Raw genomic sequence first — 21,970 nt, forward strand, 5'->3', positions numbered from 1 at the left:
TTCCCAAACGAATTTTATGAAAAAAAAACAGGAGCCCATTGCGCAATAATCGACGAGTTTTCATTAAACAAAATAACACGCATTGAGTTTAATAAAAAAATGTACCAATAATTTAAATTTTGATTTTTTTTTTATATATTTATTTAATTCACAATACACAATAATATAATATCCTTTTTTACATTTTTTTAACTTTAAAACGTAACTCGAATGGGCTACGTCCAGTAGAATGAGTATTTCTTCTTTCAAAAATTCTTCAACCATTTAGCTTCTGAGGTCTGTGTAATTGCATCCCCATGAGGTATTACGGCTATTGAAGTGACCCAATAGGATGAATGGATTAGGGAGTTGTTTATAATATTCTTTAAGTGTTGCTTAGTAAAAATTTTGCTATCGGGAATGTATATGTTCATATACATAAAGGTTTTTTGTAATTTAACTTAAGTACCGATGGCTTCGAGATCAGAGATAATTGGAATATTTTCAGAATCGATGGTGTCTTTGATGAAAGTGGCTACCCACCGCTTTGCCCTGAGAGTATCGTTTCTGTTTTTAAAGTAATCGGTGTAAATTTTGATACTTGCTGAGTGATTATTCTTAAGATTGGTTTCCTGGAAACATAGTATTAAATGTTGGAGGTCGTATATAGTGCAGTTGATGCCGAGACCGTTATATTCCATTGTATAAATAAAGTCATAGAGAATGGGGTAATTCTTTTTTTTTTTTCGGAAGGTAGAATACTTTGAAAAAGGAGGTTCTATAGTTTCGTTATTTTAGTTTTTGTGCTGCGGTCTGTTAATATGGGTCTCATTTGTTCAATTAAGTTATATATATTGGTTGCATTTGATCCGACTGTTGCATAAATTGTGAATATTTATGTTTTTGTTGATAGATAAATCTTCATTTTGAAGAATAATTTCAGATGCTAATTTATTCGAGTTGTTCGTCTATTTTATCTGCATTGCTACGCGTGGATGAAGAAGATCTGGATCGGATTTTGGGTTTTTTTTTTGTTATTTCTTTTTCTTTCGTAGCTTTATCGTTTTTTTCTTGTGGGGTATCAAGTGTTACCATATTAAAAAAAGATGGTATGGATTATAGTGGGGATGAGGGACATGTGGATTTGGGCGGTAGTCTTTTTTTAATGACTTGATGATCTTATGATTCCGATATATTTGTATAATTTATGTTTGGCATAGTTATGTCGTTATCTTGGTTAGGTGTATCCTTGGTATTAGAGGTTTTCTCAGTAGTTGGGTGGTATGTGGAGAATATGGTTGAATCATCTTTTATGGTGTCCATATTTTCAGGAAGAAATGAATTAGTACATGTCGTCTGACTTTCATTTGGCTTCTCGTTAATATCCAGAGGTTTTCCAGAAGTATGATTATCTGTGTTATCTGTGGCTGTTGATTCATTTGAGGTGCCCGTATTCACGGGTATAATTGAGATGGTATTGTCGTTTTACATGATGATGATACGTGGCCTGTTCTTAACATAGGAAGCAATTTAACTGTGCTGTCAGTAATAAATATACGATAAGTGGTATTATCTAAGGTAATCGCGATCGATCCGGGGAGTTTAGAAAAGTCTTCGGGATTTATGTAGAGTTGTCGTCGGAAACTTGTGATATGTGCGAATTTATCTAATTGAAAGCTGCCTTGAGCGTGGTGATCAGAGATATATTTTTATGTCGAAGGTCACAAGTGCTTCAATGATAATATTATTAGGATGGCGGAATAAACATTTAATAAGATAATACGCTTAGATGGGTAAATTAGTTTCCGTATCAGTATTTAAATATTGTCGATATATATGGCCGAATGTTTGTTTATTATGTCATAACCTATTTGTTGACTTTTAAGAAATATACAGAACCGGTTATTTGATATACGTGACACAGATATAATGTTGGTGGCAGCGGTAATTTTATTGAACGCAAATTATACATTGGATTTGTTTAATTCCGTCAACTGAATACATTACTATGGCCTGATCCATTTTTGGTGTAAAGTAGTTTGCAGTTGTTTGCGAAGCTTTTACCTTGGAAGTGAATATTGAAGAATTGAAGTGAGATGAGAGTTGGCTTGAGTTGTAGTGGTGGAATTAGATTGGTTGATTTGTGTTAGTTGTTTATTAGAAAAAAGTAATTTCTCATTAAGAGATAGCTTGGTAGAGGTTTGCAAATTTAAACGCTATGTGTTAGGCTGAGAATTATTCACTGCAAATAATCGCCGTTAGTATTCGTATGTAGTTTGTATTAGATACAAAAATTATCTGTCTTATTAATAAATAAAGCATATTACCGAATTAGTGTAGTTTTTATAGGCAGTTAAAACATGAATTTGTAATATCCATCAATATTATCCTATAAAAACATGTGTTATAGTGTTTATGAAACCTCAGGGTTAATGAAATATATGAAAATTAACAATGGTAAATTAGATTCGTTTGCTTAATCCAATGGTCAACCTCTCATGTCGTTAGCTTGAGATATCAGTGTTTAATAAGCAGTTAAAAATATCAATTTGTAACATTCGTGAAAATTATTATATAAACGTGGTAAAATCAGAAAGAGTTTTATAGTAATGGCAAATTTGAAGAACGATAATTTCAACCTAAAGGTATTTAACAAGTTTCAATTGTTTCACTACTATTGATTTACAATCAATGACATTCAATAACCATTAACCGTACAATGCATATATCCATTATTATTATCAGTATCTCCTCGTCCATTTCAACATGCTGTGTGGATACTTTCCCCAAGTGTTCTGAAAGCCAATTCATTACTCAGCATGCCATGACAGATCTGCTATACTGCCATCTAAAAAATGTAGTAAATTAAATATATATAGTAATATATGAATGGAGTATAACTTGAGAATTCAGTGTTTTAAAAGCAGTTAAAAACATGAATTTGCAAAATATGCCAAAATGTTCATATAAGAGTGATAATGATTAAAAAGATTTTTACAGCTGTGGACAATTTTAATAACGAAATTTAAACCTAAAGGTGTTTACCAAGTTTCAATTGTTTCACTACTATTGATTTACTATCAATGACATTCAATAACCATTACCCGTACATTGCATAAATCCATTATAACTAATATAATCAGTATCTTGTAGTTTATTTTCAACATAGGATGACGATATATTCCCCAAGTGGTATGAATGTGATTTCGTGTCTCAGCATTCCTTGTATGATCTGCCGTACTGCCATCTAAAAAAATTAGTCAGTTAAATATGTATAATTGTGGAAGACAAAATGTCACTACTACACACCACACTTTAAGCAGAACGAAAATATTTATACTACCACTAGTACGTGGACAACAATGAATAGAACAGAATTGGAAACAATCAAACTAAAGCTAACTGACAAACTTCGTTCTAATTAGAAAATATTCGCAGAAAAAATTACAATTCAAACTCAAATGCAGATACGAAAGTAAAACTGAAAGAAGATAATAATACGAAAGATAAACTTATAACAGATGATAAGAAATAATAATCATGATAAGCGACAAAAGATAGTAGAAAAATACTCCGATGTTGTGTTGAATTTGAATGTAAAATAAATTCAACTAAGGAATGCGCTGTTTGAATAACTTAGAAATGCTGCATTTTAATATGGAAAAAATATAAATTTGTAATTTCAGTCAAAGTTACCATACGAAAACATATTTTCAGTGTTTTTAAAACATCGTGTTAAATGAAACATAAGAAAGTTAATAATGGTATAATGGAACCATTTTCTTCTTAATCTAAACGACAAGGTTTCAACACACTAACCTGTGATAACTGAGTGTTTTATATGCAGTAAAAAATTGGAATTTACAATATTCGTCAAAATTATCATATAAAATCATGTTTATAGGGTTTTTAAATATCAGGGTTAATGAAATAAATGAAAGTTAACAATGGTAAATTAGAATCATATTCTTAATCTAATTGACAGAGTTCATGACACTAACATAATATTGACTGTTTTATGAATACCGTAAAATATGAAATTGGTGATTTTCTTCAAAATGATCATGTAGACGTGAATTAATAATAAAACCATTTTTATAGCTATGGCAAATTTTAAGAACGAAAATTCCAAGCTGAAGGTGTTTACCAATATTTTATTAAGATTTTTAACAAATTTCAATTGTTTCACAACTATTCATTTACTATAAATTACATTCAATAACCATTACACGTCCATTGCACAAATTTTGTATTATTATTATTTCAGTATCTTGAAGTTCATTTTCTACATAGGATGTTGATATTTTCGCCAAGTGGAATGAAAGTGAATTCTTCTTTCAGCATTCCCTGTGTAATCTGCTCTGCTGCCATCTAAAAAAATGCGGTCGGTTTAAAATGAATGTCAAACATAGGATCGGAGTATAATTCGAAAATTTAGTGTTTTATAAGCAGTTAAAAATATGAATTTGTAATATTTGACAAAATGATCATATAAAAGCATGTTTTATAGTGTTTATGAAACCTCAGGGTTAATGAAATAAATGAATGTTAACAATGGTAAATTAGATTCATTTTCTTAATCAAGTGGTCAACGTTTCAACACATTAACTTTAGAATTGAGTTTTTTATAAGCAGTTAAAACATGAATTTGTAATATCCATCAAAATTATCGTATAAAACATGTGTTATAGTGTTTATGAAACCTCAGGGTTAATGAAATATATGAATGTTAACAATGGTAAATTAGATCATTTCTTAATCTAGTGGTCAACGTTTCAACACATTAACTTTAGAATTGAGTTTTTTATAAGCAGTTAAAAATATCAATTTGTAACATTCGTGAAAATTATTATATAAACGTGGTAAATCAGAAAGAGTTTTATAGTAATGGCAAATTTGAAGAACGATAATTACAACCTAAAGGTGTTTAACAAGTTTCAATTGTTCACTACTATTGATTTACTATCAATGACATTCAATAACCATTAACCGTACATTGCATATATCCATTATTATTATCAGTATCTCCTCGTCCATTTTCAACATGCTGTGTGGATACTTCCCCAAGTGTTCTGAAAGCCAATTCATTACTCAGCATGCCATGACAGATCTGCTATACAGCCATCTAAAAAAATGTAGTAAATTAATATATAGAGTAATATATGAATGGAGTATAACTTGAGAATTCAGTGTTTTAAAAGCAGTAATAATATGAATTTTTAATGTTCATCAAAGTAATCATATGAAGGCATTTTTATAATGTTTATAATAAATCAGGTTAAATGAAACATTTGAAAGTTAATGGTGGTAAACAAGAATCGTTTGCTTAATCAAATGGTCGACCTCTCATGACGATAGCTTGAGATATCAGTGTTTAATAGGCAGTTAAAAACATGAATTTGCAAAATATGCCAAAATGGTCATATAGCAGTGATAATGATAAAAAGATTATTACAGCTGTGGACAATTTTAATAACGAAATTTAAAACCTAAAGGCGTTTACCAAGTTTCAATTGTTTCACTACTATTGATTTACTATCAATGACATTCAATAACCATTACCCGTACATTGCATAAATCCATTATAACTAATATAATCAGTATCTGTAGTTTATTTTCAACATAGGATGACGATATATTCCCCAAGTGGTATGAATGTGATTTCGTGTCTCAGCATTCCTTGTATGATCTGCCGTACTGCCATCTAAAAAATTTAGTCAGTTAAATATGTATACTTGTTGGAAGACAAATGTCACTACTACACACCACACTTTAAGCAGAACGAAAATATTTATACTACCACTAGTACGTGGACAACAATGAATAGAACAGAATCGGAAACAATCAAACTAAAGCTAACTGACAAACTTCGTTCTAGTTAGAAAATATTCGCAAGAAAAATTACAATTCAAACTCAAATGCAAATACGAAAGTAAAACTGAAAGAAGATAATAATACGAAAGATAAACTTATAACAGATGATAAGAAATAATAATCATGATAAGCGACAAAAGATAGTAGAAAAATACTCCGATGTTTTGTTGAATTTGAATGTAAAATAAATTCAACTAAGGAATGCGCTGTTTGAATAACTTAGAAATGCTGCATTTTAATATGGAAAAAATATAAATTTGTAATTTCAGTCAAAGTTACCATACGAAAACCTATTTTTCAGTGTTTTTAAAACATAGTGTTTAATGAAACATAAGAAAGTTAATAATGGTATAATGGAACCATTTTCTTCTTAATCTAAACGACAAGGTTTCAACACACTAACCTGTGATAACTGAGTGTTTTATATGCAGTAAAAAATTGGAATTTACAATATTCGTCAAAATTATCATATAAAATCATGTTTTATAGGGTTTTTAAAATATCAGGGTTAATGAAATAAATGAAAGTTAACAATGGTAAATTAGAATCATATTCTTAATCTAATTGACAGAGTTTCATGACACTAACATAATATTGACTGTTTTATGAATACCGTAAAATATGAAATTGGTGATTTCTTCAAAATGATCATGTAGACGTGAAGTAATAATAAAACCATTTTTATAGCTATGGCAAATTTTAAGAACGAAAATTCCAAGCTGAAGGTGTTTACCAATATTTTATTAAGATTTTTAACAAATTTCAATTGTTTCACAACTATTCATTTACTATAAATTACATTCAATAACCATTACACGTCCATTGCACAAATCTTGTATTATTATTATTTCAGTATCTTGAAGTTCATTTTCTACATAGGATGTTGATATTTCGCTAAGTGGAATGAAAGTGAATTCTTCTCTCAGCATTCCCTGTGTAATCTGCTCTGCTGCCATCTAAAAAAATGCGGTCGGTTTAAAATGAATGTCAAACATAGGATCGGAGTATAATTCAAAAATTTAGTGTTTTATAAGCAGTTAAAATATGAATTGTAATATTTGACAAAATGATCATATAAAAGCATGTTTTATAGTGTTTATGAAACCTCAGGGTTAATGAAATAAATGAATGTTAACAATGGTAAATTAGATTCATTTTCTTAATCTAGGGGTCAACGTTTCAACACATTAACTTTAGAATTGAGTTTTTTATAAGCAGTTAAAAATATCAATTGTAACATTCGTGAAAATTATTATATAAACGTGGTAAAATCAGAAAGAGTTTTATAGTAATGGCAAATTTGAAGAACGATAATTACAACCTAAAGGTGTTTAACAAGTTTCAATTGTTTCACTACTATTGATTTACTATCAATGACATTCAATAACCATTAACCGTACATTGCATATATCCATTATTATTATCAGTATCTCCTCGTCCATTTTCAACATGCTGTGTGGATACTTTCCCCAAGTGTTCTGAAAGCCAATTCATTACTCAGCATGCCATGAACAGATCTGCTATACTGCCATCTAAAAAAATGTAGTAAATTAAATATATATAGCAATATATGAATGGAGTATAACTTGAGAATTCAGTGTTTTAAAAGCAGTTAATAATATGAATTTTTAATGTTCATCAAAGTAATCATATGAAGGCATTTTTTATAATGTTTATAATAAATCAGGTTAAATGAAACATTTGAAAGTTAATGGTGGTAAACAAGAATCGTTTGCTTAATCAAATGGTCGACCTCTCATGACGTTAGCTTGAGATATCAGTGTTTAATAAGCAGTTAAAAACATGAATTGCAAAATATGCCAAAATGTTCATATAGGAGTGATAATGATAAAAAGATTTTTCACAGCTGTGGACAATTTTAATAACGAAATTTAAAACCTAAAGGTGTTTACCAAGTTTCAATTGTTTCACTACTATTGATTTACTATCAATGACATTCAATAACCATTACCCGTAGATTGCATAAATCCATTATAACTAATATAATCAGTATCTTGTAGTTTATTTTCAACATAGGATGACAATATATTCTCCAAGTGGTATGAATGTGATTTCATGTCTCAGCATTCCTTGTATGATCTGCCGTACTGCCATCTAAAAAAATTTAGTCAGTTAAATATGTATAATTGTTGGAAGACAAAATGTCACTACTACACACCACACTTTAAGGAGAACGAAAATATTTATACTACCACTAGTACGTGGACAACAATGAATAGAACAGAATTGGAAACAATCAAACTAAAGCTAACTGACAAACTTCGTTCTAGTTAGAAAATATTCGCAAGAAAAATTACAATTCAAACTCAAATGCAAATACGAAAGTAAAACTGAAAGAAGATAATAATACGAAAGATAAACTTATAACAGATGATAAGAAATAATAATCATGATAAGCGACAAAAGATAGTAGAAAAATACTCCGATGTTTTGTTGAATTTGAATGTAAAATAAATTCAACTAAGGAATGCGCTGTTTGAATAACTTAGAAATGCTGCATTTTAATATGGAAAAAATATAAATTTGTAATTTCAGTCAAAGTTACCATACGAAAACATATTTTTCAGTGTTTTTAAAACATCGTGTTAAATGAAACATAAGAAAGTTAATAATGGTATAATGGAACCATTTTCTTCTTAATCTAAACGACAAGGTTTCAACACACTAACCTGTGATAACTGAGTGTTTTATATGCAGTAAAAAATTGGAATTTACAATATTCGTCAAAATTATCATATAAAATCATGTTTTATAGGGTTTTTAAAATATCAGGGTTAATGAAATAAATGAAAGTTAACAATGGTAAATTAGAATCATATTCTTAATCTAATTGACAGAGTTTCATGACACTAACATAATATTGACTGTTTTATGAATACCGTAAAATATGAAATTGGTGATTTTCTTCAAAATGATCATGTAGACGTGAAGTAATAATAAAACCATTTTTATAGCTATGGCAAATTTTAAGAACGAAAATTCCAAGCTGAAGGTGTTTACCAATATTTTATTAAGATTTTTAACAAATTTCAATTGTTTCACAACTATTCATTTACTATAAATTACATTCAATAACCATTACACGTCCATTGCACAAATCTTGTATTATTATTATTTCAGTATCTTGAAGTTCATTTTCTACATAGGATGTTGATATTTTCGCCAAGTGGAATGAAAGTGAATTCTTCTCTCAGCATTCCCTGTGTAATCTGCTCTGCTGCCATCTAAAAAATGCGGTCGGTTTAAAATGAATGTCAAACATAGGATCGGAGTACAATTCGTAAAATTTAGTGTTTTATAAGCAGTTAAAAATATGAATTTGTAATATCCATCAAAATTATCGTATAAAAACATGTGTTATAGTGTTTATGAAACCTCAGGGTTAATGAAATATATGAATGTTAACAATGGTAAATTAGATTCATTTTCTTAATCTAGTGGTCAACGTTTCAACACATTAACTTTAGAATTGAGTTTTTTATAAGCAGTTAAAAATATCAATTTGTAACATTCGTGAAAATTATTATATAAACGTGGTAAAATCAGAAAGAGTTTTATAGTAATGGCAAATTTGAAGAACGATAATTACAACCTAAAGGTGTTTAACAAGTTTCAATTGTTTCACTACTATTGATTTACTATCAATGACATTCAATAACCATTAACCGTACATTGCATATATCCATTATTATTATCAGTATCTCCTCGTCCATTTTCAACATGCTGTGTGGATACTTTCCCCAAGTGTTCTGAAAGCCAATTCATTACTCAGCATGCCATGACAGATCTGCTATACTGCCATCTAAAAAAATGTAGTAAATTAAATATATATAGTAATATATGAATGGAGTATAACTTGAGAATTCAGTGTTTTAAAAGCAGTTAATAATATGAATTTTTAATGTTCATCAAAGTAATCATATGAAGTCATGTTTTATAATGTTTATAATAAATCAGGTTAAATGAAACATTTGAAAGTTAATGGTGGTAAACAAGAATCGTTTGCTTAATCAAATGGTCGACCTCTCATGACGTTAGCTTGAGATATCAGTGTTTAATAAGCAGTTAAAAACATGAATTTGCAAAATATGCCAAAATGTTCATATAGGAGTGATAATGATAAAAAGATTTTTACAGCTGTGGACAATTTTAATAACGAAATTTAAAACCTAAAGGTGTTTACCAAGTTTCAATTGTTTCACTACTATTGATTTACTATCAATGACATTCAATAACCATTACCCGTAGATTGCATAAATCCATTATAACTAATATAATCAGTATCTTGTAGTTTATTTTCAACATAGGATGACGATATATTCTCCAAGTGGTATGAATGTGATTTCATGTCTCAGCATTCCTTGTATGATCTGCCGTACTGCCATCTAAAAAAATTTAGTCAGTTAAATATGTATAATTGTTGGAAGACAAAATGTCACTACTACACACCACACTTTAAGGAGAACGAAAATATTTATACTACCACTAGTACGTGGACAACAATGAATAGAACAGAATTGGAAACAATCAAACTAAAGCTAACTGACAAACTTCGTTCTAGTTAGAAAATATTCGCAAGAAAAATTACAATTCAAACTCAAATGCAAATACGAAAGTAAAACTGAAAGAAGATAATAATACGAAAGATAAACTTATAACAGATGATAAGAAATAATAATCATGATAAGCGACAAAAGATAGTAGAAAAATACTCCGATGTTTTGTTGAATTTGAATGTAAAATAAATTCAACTAAGGAATGCGCTGTTTGAATAACTTAGAAATGCTGCATTTTAATATGGAAAAAATATAAATTTGTAATTTCAGTCAAAGTTACCATACGAAAACATATTTTTCAGTGTTTTTAAAACATCGTGTTAAATGAAACATAAGAAAGTTAATAATGGTATAATGGAACCATTTTCTTCTTAATCTAAACGACGAGGTTTCAACACACTAACCTGTGATAACTGAGTGTTTTATATGCAGTAAAAAATTGGAATTTACAATATTCGTCAAAATTATCATATAAAATCATGTTTTATAGGGTTTTTAAAATATCAGGGTTAATGAAATAAATGAAAGTTAACAATGGTAAATTAGAATCATATTCTTAATCTAATTGACAGAGTTTCATGACACTAACATAATATTGACTGTTTTATGAATACCGTAAAATATGAAATTGGTGATTTTCTTCAAAATGATCATGTAGACGTGAAGTAATAATAAAACCATTTTTATAGCTATGGCAAATTTTAAGAACGAAAATTCCAAGCTGAAGGTGTTTACCAATATTTTATTAAGATTTTTAACAAATTTCAATTGTTTCACAACTATTCATTTACTATAAATTACATTCAATAACCATTACACGTCCATTGCACAAATCTTGTATTATTATTATTTCAGTATCTTGAAGTTCATTTTCTACATAGGATGTTGATATTTTCGCCAAGTGGAATGAAAGTGAATTCTTCTCTCAGCATTCCCTGTGTAATCTGCTCTGCTGCCATCTAAAAAAATGCGGTCGGTTTAAAATGAATGTCAAACATAGGATCGGAGTACAATTCGTAAAATTTAGTGTTTTATAAGCAGTTAAAAATATGAATTTGTAATATCCATCAAAATTATCGTATAAAAACATGTGTTATAGTGTTTATGAAACCTCAGGGTTAATGAAATATATGAATGTTAACAATGGTAAATTAGATTCATTTTCTTAATCTAGTGGTCAACGTTTCAACACATTAACTTTAGAATTGAGTTTTTTATATGCAGTTAAAAACATGAATTTGTAATATCCATCAAAATTATCGTATAAAAACATGTGTTATAGTGTTTATGAAACCTCAGGGTTAATGAAATATATGAATGTTAACAATGGTAAATTAGATTCATTTTCTTAATCTAGTGGTCAACGTTTCAACACATTAACTTTAGAATTGAGTTTTTATAAGCAGTTAAAAATATCAATTTGTAACATTCGTGAAAATTATTATATAAACGTGGTAAAATCAGAAAGAGTTTTATAGTAATGGCAAATTTGAAGAACGATAATTACAACCTAAAGGTGTTTAACAAGTTTCAATTGTTTCACTACTATTGATTTACTATCAATGACATTCAATAACCATTAACCGTACATTGCATATATCCATTATTATTATCAGTATCTCCTCGTCCATTTTCAACATGCTGTGTGGATACTTTCCCCAAGTGTTCTGAAAGCCAATTCATTACTCAGCATGCCATGACAGATCTGCTATACTGCCATCTAAAAAAATGTAGTAAATTAAATATATATAGTAATATATGAATGGAGTATAACTTGAGAATTCAGTGTTTTAAAAGCAGTTAATAATATGAATTTTTAATGTTCATCAAAGTAATCATATGAAGTCATGTTTTATAATGTTTATAATAAATCAGGTTAAATGAAACATTTGAAAGTTAATGGTGGTAAACAAGAATCGTTTGCTTAATCAAATGGTCGACCTCTCATGACGTTAGCTTGAGATATCAGTGTTTAATAAGCAGTTAAAAACATGAATTTGAAAAATATGCCAAAATATTCATATAGGAGTGATAATGATAAAAAGATTTTTACAGCTGTGGACAATTTTAATAACGAAATTTAAAACCTAAAGGTGTTTACCAAGTTTCAATTGTTTCACTACTATTGATTTACTATCAATGACATTCAATAACCATTAACCGTACATTGCATATATCCATTATTATTATCAGTATCTCCTCGTCCATTTTCAACATGCTGTGTGGATACTTTCCCCAAGTGTTCTGAAAGCCAATTCATTACTCAGCATGCCATGACAGATCTGCTATACTGCCATCTAAAAAAATGTAGTAAATTAAATATATATAGTAATATATGAATGGAGTATAACTTGAGAATTCAGTGTTTTAAAAGCAGTTAATAATATGAATTTTTAATGTTCATCAAAGTAATCATATGAAGGCATTTTTTATAATGTTTATAATAAATCAGGTTAAATGAAACATTTGAAAGTTAATGGTGGTAAACAAGAATCGTTTGCTTAATCAAATGGTCGACCTCTCATGACGTTAGCTTGAGATATCAGTGTTTAATAAGCAGTTAAAAACATGAATTTGCAAAATATGCCAAAATGTTCATATAGGAGTGATAATGATAAAAAGATTTTCACAGCTGTGGACAATTTTAATAACGAAATTTAAAACCTAAAGGTGTTTACCAAGTTTCAATTGTTTCACTACTATTGATTTACTATCAATGACATTCAATAACCATTACCCGTACATTGCATAAATCCATTATAACTAATATAATCAGTATCTTGTAGTTTATTTTCAACATAGGATGACCATATATTCCCCAAGTGGTATGAATGTGATTTCATGTCTCAGCATTCCTTGTATGATCTGCCGTACTGCCATCTAAAAAAATTTAGTCAGTTAAATATGTATAATTGTTGGAGGACAAAATGTCACTACTACACACCACACTTTAAGCAGAACGAAAATATTTATACTACCATTAGTACGTGGACAACAATGAATAGAACAGAATTGGAAACAATCAAACTAAAGCTAACTGACAAACTTTGTTCTAGTTAGAAAATATTCGCAAGAAAAATTACAATTCAAACTCAAATGCAAACACGAAAGTAAAACTGAAAGAAGATAATAATACGAAAGATAAACTTATAACAGATGATAAGAAATAATAATCATGATAAGCGACAAAAGATAGTAGAAAAATACTCCGATGTTTTGTTGAATTTGAATGTAAAATAAATTCAACTAAGGAATGCGCTGTTTGAATAACTTAGAAATGCTGCATTTTAATATGGAAAAAATATAAATTTGTAATTTCAGTCAAAGTTACCATACGAAAACATATTTTTCAGTGTTTTTAAAACATCGTGTTAAATGAAACATAAGAAAGTTAATAATGGTATAATGGAACCATTTTCTTCTTGATCTAAACGACAAGGTTTCAACACACTAACCTGTGATAACTGAGTGTTTTATATGCAGTAAAAAATTGGAATTTACAATATTCGTCAAAATTATCATATAAAATCATGTTTTATAGGGTTTTTAAAATATCAGGGTTAATGAAATAAATGAAAGTTAACAATGGTAAATTAGAATCATATTCTTAATCTAATTGACAGAGTTTCATGACACTAACATAATATTGACTGTTTTATGAATACCGTAAAATATGAAATTGGTGATTTTCTTCAAAATGATCATGTAGACGTGAAGTAATAATAAAACCATTTTTATAGCTATGGCAAATTTTAAGAACGAAAATTCCAAGCTGAAGGTGTTTACCAATATTTTATTAAGATTTTTAACAAATTTCAATTGTTTCACAACTATTCATTTACTATAAATTACATTCAATAACCATTACACGTCCATTGCACAAATCTTGTATTATTATTATTTCAGTATCTTGAAGTTCATTTTCTACATAGGATGTTGATATTTTCGCCAAGTGGAATGAAAGTGAATTCTTCTCTCAGCATTCCCTGTGTAATCTGCTCTGCTGCCATCTAAAAAAATGCGGTCGGTTTAAAATGAATGTCAAACATAGGATCGGAGTATAATTCAAAAATTTAGTGTTTTATAAGCAGTTAAAAATATGAATTTGTAATATTTGACAAAATGATCATATAAAAGCATGTTTTATAGTGTTTATGAAACCTCAGGGTTAATGAAATAAATGAATGTTAACAATGGTAAATTAGATTCATTTTCTTAATCTAGGGGTCAACGTTTCAACACATTAACTTTAGAATTGAGTTTTTTATAAGCAGTTAAAAATATCAATTTGTAACATTCGTGAAAATTATTATATAAACGTGGTAAAATCAGAAGGAGTTTTATAGTAATGGCAAATTTGAAGAACGATAATTACAACCTAAAGGTGTTTAACAAGTTTCAATTGTTTCACTACTATTGATTTACTATCAATGACATTCAATAACCATTAACCGTACATTGCATATATCCATTATTATTATCAGTATCTCCTCGTCCATTTTCAACATGCTGTGTGGATACTTTCCCCAAGTGTTCTGAAAGCCAATTCATTACTCAGCATGCCATGACAGATCTGCTATACTGCCATCTAAAAAAATGTAGTAAATTAAATATATATAGTAATATATGAATGGAGTATAACTTGAGAATTCAGTGTTTTAAAAGCAGTTAATAATATGAATTTTTAATGTTCATCAAAGTAATCATATGAAGGCATTTTTTATAATGTTTATAATAAATCAGGTTAAATGAAACATTTGAAAGTTAATGGTGGTAAACAAGAATCGTTTGCTTAATCAAATGGTCGACCTCTCATGACGTTAGCTTGAGATATCAGTGTTTAATAAGCAGTTAAAAACATGAATTTGCAAAATATGCCAAAATGTTCATATAGGAGTGATAATGATAAAAAGATTTTTACAGCTGTGGACAATTTTAATAACGAAATTTAAAACCTAAAGGTGTTTACCAAGTTTCAATTGTTTCACTACTATTGATTTACTATCAATGACATTCAATAACCATTACCCGTAGATTGCATAAATCCATTATAACTAATATAATCAGTATCTTGTAGTTTATTTTCAACATAGGATGACGATATATTCTCCAAGTGGTATGAATGTGATTTCATGTCTCAGCATTCCTTGTATGATCTGCCGTACTGCCATCTAAAAAAATTTAGTCAGTTAAATATGTATAATTGTTGGAAGACAAAATGTCACTACTACACACCACATTTAAGGAGAACGAAAATATTTATACTACCACTAGTACGTGGACAACAATGAATAGAACAGAATTGGAAACAATCAAACTAAAGCTAACTGACAAACTTCGTTCTAGTTAGAAAATATTCGCAAGAAAAATTACAATTCAAACTCAAATGCAAATACGAAAGTAAAACTGAAAGAAGATAATAATACGAAAGATAAACTTATAACAGATGATAAGAAATAATAATCATGATAAGCGACAAAAGATAGTAGAAAAATACTCCGATGTTTTGTTGAATTTGAATGTAAAATAAATTCAACTAAGGAATGCGCTGTTTGAATAACTTAGAAATGCTGCATTTTAATATGGAAAAAATATAAATTTGTAATTTCAGTCAAAGTTACCATACGAAAACATATTTTTCAGTGTTTTTAAAACATCGTGTTAAATGAAACATAAGAAAGTTAATAATGGTATAATGGAACCATTTTCTTCTTAATCTAAACGACGAGGTTTCAACACACTAACCTGTGATAACTGAGTGTTTTATATGCAGTAAAAAATTGGAATTTACAATATTCGTCAAAATTATCATATAAAATCATGTTTTATAGGGTTTTTAAAATATCAGGGTTAATGAAATAAATGAAAGTTAACAATGGTAAATTAGAATCATATTCTTAATCTAATTGACAGAGTTTCATGACACTAACATAATATTGACTGTTTTATGAATACCGTAAAATATGAAATTGGTGATTTTCTTCAAAATGATCATGTAGACGTGAAGTAATAATAAAACCATTTTTATAGCTATGGCAAATTTTAAGAACGAAAATTCCAAGCTGAAGGTGTTTACCAATATTTTATTAAGATTTTTAACAAATTTCAATTGTTTCACAACTATTCATTTACTATAAATTACATTCAATAACCATTACACGTCCATTGCACAAATCTTGTATTATTATTATTTCAGTATCTTGAAGTTCATTTTCTACATAGGATGTTGATATTTTCGCCAAGTGGAATGAAAGTGAATTCTTCTCTCAGCATTCCCTGTGTAATCTGCTCTGCTGCCATCTAAAAAAATGCGGTCGGTTTAAAATGAATGTCAAACATAGGATCGGAGTATAATTCAAAAATTTAGTGTTTTATAAGCAGTTTAAAATATGAATTTGTAATATTTGACAAAATGATCTTATAAAAGCATGTTTTATAGTGTTTATGAAACCTCAGGGTTAATGAAATAAATGAATGTTAACAATGGTAAATTAGATTCATTTTCTTAATCTAGGGGTCAACGTTTCAACACATTAACTTTAGAATTGAGTTTTTTATAAGCAGTTAAAAACATGAATTTGTAATATCCATCAAAATTATCGTATAAAAACATGTGTTATAGTGTTTATGAAACCTCAGGGTTAATGAAATATATGAATGTTAACAATGGTAAATTAGATTCATTTTCTTAATCTAGTGGTCAACGTTTCAACACATTAACTTTAGAATTGAGTTTTTTATAAGCAGTTAAAAATATCAATTTGTAACATTCGTGAAAATTATTATATAAACGTGGTAAAATCAGAAAGAGTTTTATAGTAATGGCAAATTTGAAGAACGATAATTACAACCTAAAGGTGTTTAACAAGTTTCAATTGTTTCACTACTATTGATTTACTATCAATGACATTCAATAACCATTAACCGTACATTGCATATATCCATTATTATTATCAGTATCTCCTCGTCCATTTTCAACATGCTGTGTGGATACTTTCCCCAAGTGTTCTGAAAGCCAATTCATTACTCAGCATGCCATGACAGATCTGCTATACTGCCATCTAAAAAAATGTAGTAAATTAAATATATATAGTAATATATGAATGGAGTATAACTTGAGAATTCAGTGTTTTAAAAGCAGTTAATAATATGAATTTTTAATGTTCATCAAAGTAATCATATGAAGGCATTTTTTATAATGTTTATAATAAATCAGGTTAAATGAAACATTTGAAAGTTAATGGTGGTAAACAAGAATCGTTTGCTTAATCAAATGGTCGACCTCTCATGACGTTAGCTTGAGATATCAGTGTTTAATAAGCAGTTAAAAACATGAATTTGCAAAATATGCCAAAATGTTCATATAGGAGTGATAATGATAAAAAGATTTTCACAGCTGTGGACAATTTTAATAACGAAATTTAAAACCTAAAGGTGTTTACCAAGTTTCAATTGTTTCACTACTATTGATTTACTATCAATGACATTCAATAACCATTACCCGTACATTGCATAAATCCATTATAACTAATATAATCAGTATCTTGTAGTTTATTTTCAACATAGGATGACCATATATTCCCCAAGTGGTATGAATGTGATTTCATGTCTCAGCATTCCTTGTATGATCTGCCGTACTGCCATCTAAAAAAATTTAGTCAGTTAAATATGTATAATTGTTGGAGGACAAAATGTCACTACTACACACCACACTTTAAGCAGAACGAAAATATTTATACTACCATTAGTACGTGGACAACAATGAATAGAACAGAATTGGAAACAATCAAACTAAAGCTAACTGACAAACTTTGTTCTAGTTAGAAAATATTCGCAAGAAAAATTACAATTCAAACTCAAATGCAAACACGAAAGTAAAACTGAAAGAAGATAATAATACGAAAGATAAACTTATAACAGATGATAAGAAATAATAATCATGATAAGCGACAAAAGATAGTAGAAAAATACTCCGATGTTTTGTTGAATTTGAATGTAAAATAAATTCAACTAAGGAATGCGCTGTTTGAATAACTTAGAAATGCTGCATTTTAATATGGAAAAAATATAAATTTGTAATTTCAGTCAAAGTTACCATACGAAAACATATTTTTCAGTGTTTTTAAAACATCGTGTTAAATGAAACATAAGAAAGTTAATAATGGTATAATGGAACCATTTTCTTCTTGATCTAAACGACAAGGTTTCAACACACTAACCTGTGATAACTGAGTGTTTTATATGCAGTAAAAAATTGGAATTTACAATATTCGTCAAAATTATCATATAAAATCATGTTTTATAGGGTTTTTAAAATATCAGGGTTAATGAAATAAATGAAAGTTAACAATGGTAAATTAGAATCATATTCTTAATCTAATTGACAGAGTTTCATGACACTAACATAATATTGACTGTTTTATGAATACCGTAAAATATGAAATTGGTGATTTTCTTCAAAATGATCATGTAGACGTGAAGTAATAATAAAACCATTTTTATAGCTATGGCAAATTTTAAGAACGAAAATTCCAAGCTGAAGGTGTTTACCAATATTTTATTAAGATTTTTAACAAATTTCAATTGTTTCACAACTATTCATTTACTATAAATTACATTCAATAACCATTACACGTCCATTGCACAAATCTTGTATTATTATTATTTCAGTATCTTGAAGTTCATTTTCTACATAGGATGTTGATATTTTCGCCAAGTGGAATGAAAGTGAATTCTTCTCTCAGCATTCCCTGTGTAATCTGCTCTGCTGCCATCTAAAAAAATGCGGTCGGTTTAAAATGAATGTCAAACATAGGATCGGAGTATAATTCAAAAATTTAGTGTTTTATAAGCAGTTAAAAATATGAATTTGTAATATTTGACAAAATGATCATATAAAAGCATGTTTTATAGTGTTTATGAAACCTCAGGGTTAATGAAATAAATGAATGTTAACAATGGTAAATTAGATTCATTTTCTTAATCTAGGGGTCAACGTTTCAACACATTAACTTTAGAATTGAGTTTTTTATAAGCAGTTAAAAATATCAATTTGTAACATTCGTGAAAATTATTATATAAACGTGGTAAAATCAGAAGGAGTTTTATAGTAATGGCAAATTTGAAGAACGATAATTACAACCTAAAGGTGTTTAACAAGTTTCAATTGTTTCACTACTATTGATTTACTATCAATGACATTCAATAACCATTAACCGTACATTGCATATATCCATTATTATTATCAGTATCTCCTCGTCCATTTTCAACATGCTGTGTGGATACTTTCCCCAAGTGTTCTGAAAGCCAATTCATTACTCAGCATGCCATGACAGATCTGCTATACTGCCATCTAAAAAAATGTAGTAAATTAAATATATATAGTAATATATGAATGGAGTATAACTTGAGAATTCAGTGTTTTAAAAGCAGTTAATAATATGAATTTTTAATGTTCATCAAAGTAATCATATGAAGGCATTTTTTATAATGTTTATAATAAATCAGGTTAAATGAAACATTTGAAAGTTAATGGTGGTAAACAAGAATCGTTTGCTTAATCAAATGGTCGACCTCTCATGACGTTAGCTTGAGATATCAGTGTTTAATAAGCAGTTAAAAACATGAATTTGCAAAATATGCCAAAATGTTCATATAGGAGTGATAATGATAAAAAGATTTTCACAGCTGTGGACAATTTTAATAACGAAATTTAAAACCTAAAGGTGTTTACCAAGTTTCAATTGTTTCACTACTATTGATTTACTATCAATGACATTCAATAACCATTACCCGTACATTGCATAAATCCATTATAACTAATATAATCAGTATCTTGTAGTTTATTTTCAACATAGGATGACCATATATTCCCCAAGTGGTATGAATGTGATTTCATGTCTCAGCATTCCTTGTATGATCTGCCGTACTGCCATCTAAAAAAATTTAGTCAGTTAAATATGTATAATTGTTGGAAGACAAAATGTCACTACTACACACCACACTTTAAGCAGAACGAAAATATTTATACTACCACTAGTACGTGGACAACAATGAATAGAACAGAATTGGAAACAATCAAACTAAAGCTAACTGACAAACTTCGTTCTAGTTAGAAAATATTCGCAAGAAAAATTACAATTCAAACTCAAATGCAAACACGAAAGTAAAACTGAAAGAAGATAATAATACGAAAGATAAACTTATAACAGATGATAAGAAATAATAATCATGATAAGCGACAAAAGATAGTAGAAAAATACTCCGATGTTTTGTTGAATTTGAATGTAAAATAAATTCAACTAAGGAATGCGCTGTTTGAATAACTTAGAAATGCTGCATTTTAATATGGAAAAAATATAAATTTGTAATTTCAGTCAAAGTTACCATACGAAAACATATTTTTCAGTGTTTTTAAAACATCGTGTTAAATGAAACATAAGAAAGTTAATAATGGTATAATGGAACCATTTTCTTCTTGATCTAAACGACAAGGTTTCAACACACTAACTTGTGATAACTGAGTGTTTTATATGCAGTAAAAAATTGGAATTTACAATATTCGTCAAAATTATCATATAAAATCATGTTTTATAGGGTTTTTAAAATATCAGGGTTAATGAAATAAATGAAAGTTAACAATGGTAAATTAGAATCATATTCTTAATCTAATTGACAGAGTTTCATGACACTAACATAATATTGACTGTTTTATGAATACCGTAAAATATGAAATTGGTGATTTTCTTCAAAATGATCATGTAGACGTGAAGTAATAATAAAACGATTTTTAAAGCTGTAATGATTGAGAAAAAACGGTGTAATGAGTTAGTTGGGGATTATTATATTATTTCTCTAAATCATTACTTTTTAATCAATAGTTTGTTAATATTACCTCTCTAATCTGTGTAGGGACTTACTTGTTGAAATCGTTGTTCGCGATCAAGATATAATGTGAGGTGATCGATTTATTTCTTAAAATAATTAAGTACACATTTTTTTCTTTGAATCACTATAATAATTTAATTTAATTTTTAATACACTTTTTTAATATACGAATTTGAATTAATTATAAACGTTTACGATTGAATTATTATTACGTATTATTGTATGAACGATCTGCGTTGTTTCTTACACTTGCCTTTGACCGTCCATACAAAAAGGCAATTATAACGCGTCTGCTGTGGAACATAAAACTGGAATGCTTATATTATATAATATTGTCTGTGTGTGTGAGTGTGTGTACATGTTTTTGTAATATCATATCATTAATGTCTAACAATTATTATACTTATCTTATTGAATATTTTAAATTTAAAAAAGATATGATGCTTTTGCGTACATTATTACATAGCTATGACAATTTTAAGAACGAAAATTCCAAGCTGAAGTTGTTTACCAATATTTTATTAAGATTTTTAACAAATTTCAATTGTTTCTCAACTATACCATTTAGATACCGAACGGAGTGATGATGTTATTGATTCTTCAATGATATGTGTGTATTTTTATTTTTGTGTCTGTCATCACGTTTTGGAGTT

General features: G+C 28.4%; 2 long non-coding RNA genes across 18 annotated transcripts; both read right to left on the reverse strand.

Annotated features, from left to right (window-relative positions):
* Positions 1-2,785: 2,785 nt before the first annotated feature.
* Positions 2,786-3,425, reverse strand: LOC113559209. The gene is made up of 3 exons (XR_003405895.1): positions 3,289-3,425; positions 3,090-3,226; positions 2,786-2,827 (listed from the first exon to the last, which is right to left on the reverse strand). It is a non-coding gene; the product is annotated as an uncharacterized LOC113559209 (long non-coding RNA).
* A 2,176-nt stretch (positions 3,426-5,601) lies between these two features.
* On the reverse strand, positions 5,602-20,589 carry LOC113558884. 17 transcript variants are annotated; one of them, XR_003405735.1, is made up of 17 exons: positions 20,430-20,589; positions 20,229-20,365; positions 19,652-19,782; positions 19,047-19,204; positions 17,938-18,074; positions 17,361-17,491; positions 16,573-16,730; positions 15,459-15,601; positions 14,888-15,018; positions 14,283-14,440; positions 13,174-13,310; positions 12,597-12,727; positions 10,324-11,389; positions 10,117-10,259; positions 9,546-9,676; positions 8,033-9,098; positions 5,602-5,683 (listed from the first exon to the last, which is right to left on the reverse strand). It is a non-coding gene; the product is annotated as an uncharacterized LOC113558884 (long non-coding RNA). The 17 variants fall into 17 exon arrangements; XR_003405733.1 differs by lacking the exon at positions 5,602-5,683 and adding an exon at positions 7,905-7,968 and having other exon boundaries at positions 19,063-19,204; XR_003405729.1 differs by lacking the exon at positions 5,602-5,683 and adding an exon at positions 7,905-7,968 and having other exon boundaries at positions 19,057-19,204.
* Positions 20,590-21,970: the final 1,381 nt, after the last annotated feature.

Source organism: Rhopalosiphum maidis, chromosome 3 (assembly GCF_003676215.2).
Source record: "Rhopalosiphum maidis isolate BTI-1 chromosome 3, ASM367621v3, whole genome shotgun sequence".
Classification (NCBI taxonomy): Eukaryota; Metazoa; Arthropoda; class Insecta; order Hemiptera; family Aphididae; genus Rhopalosiphum; species Rhopalosiphum maidis.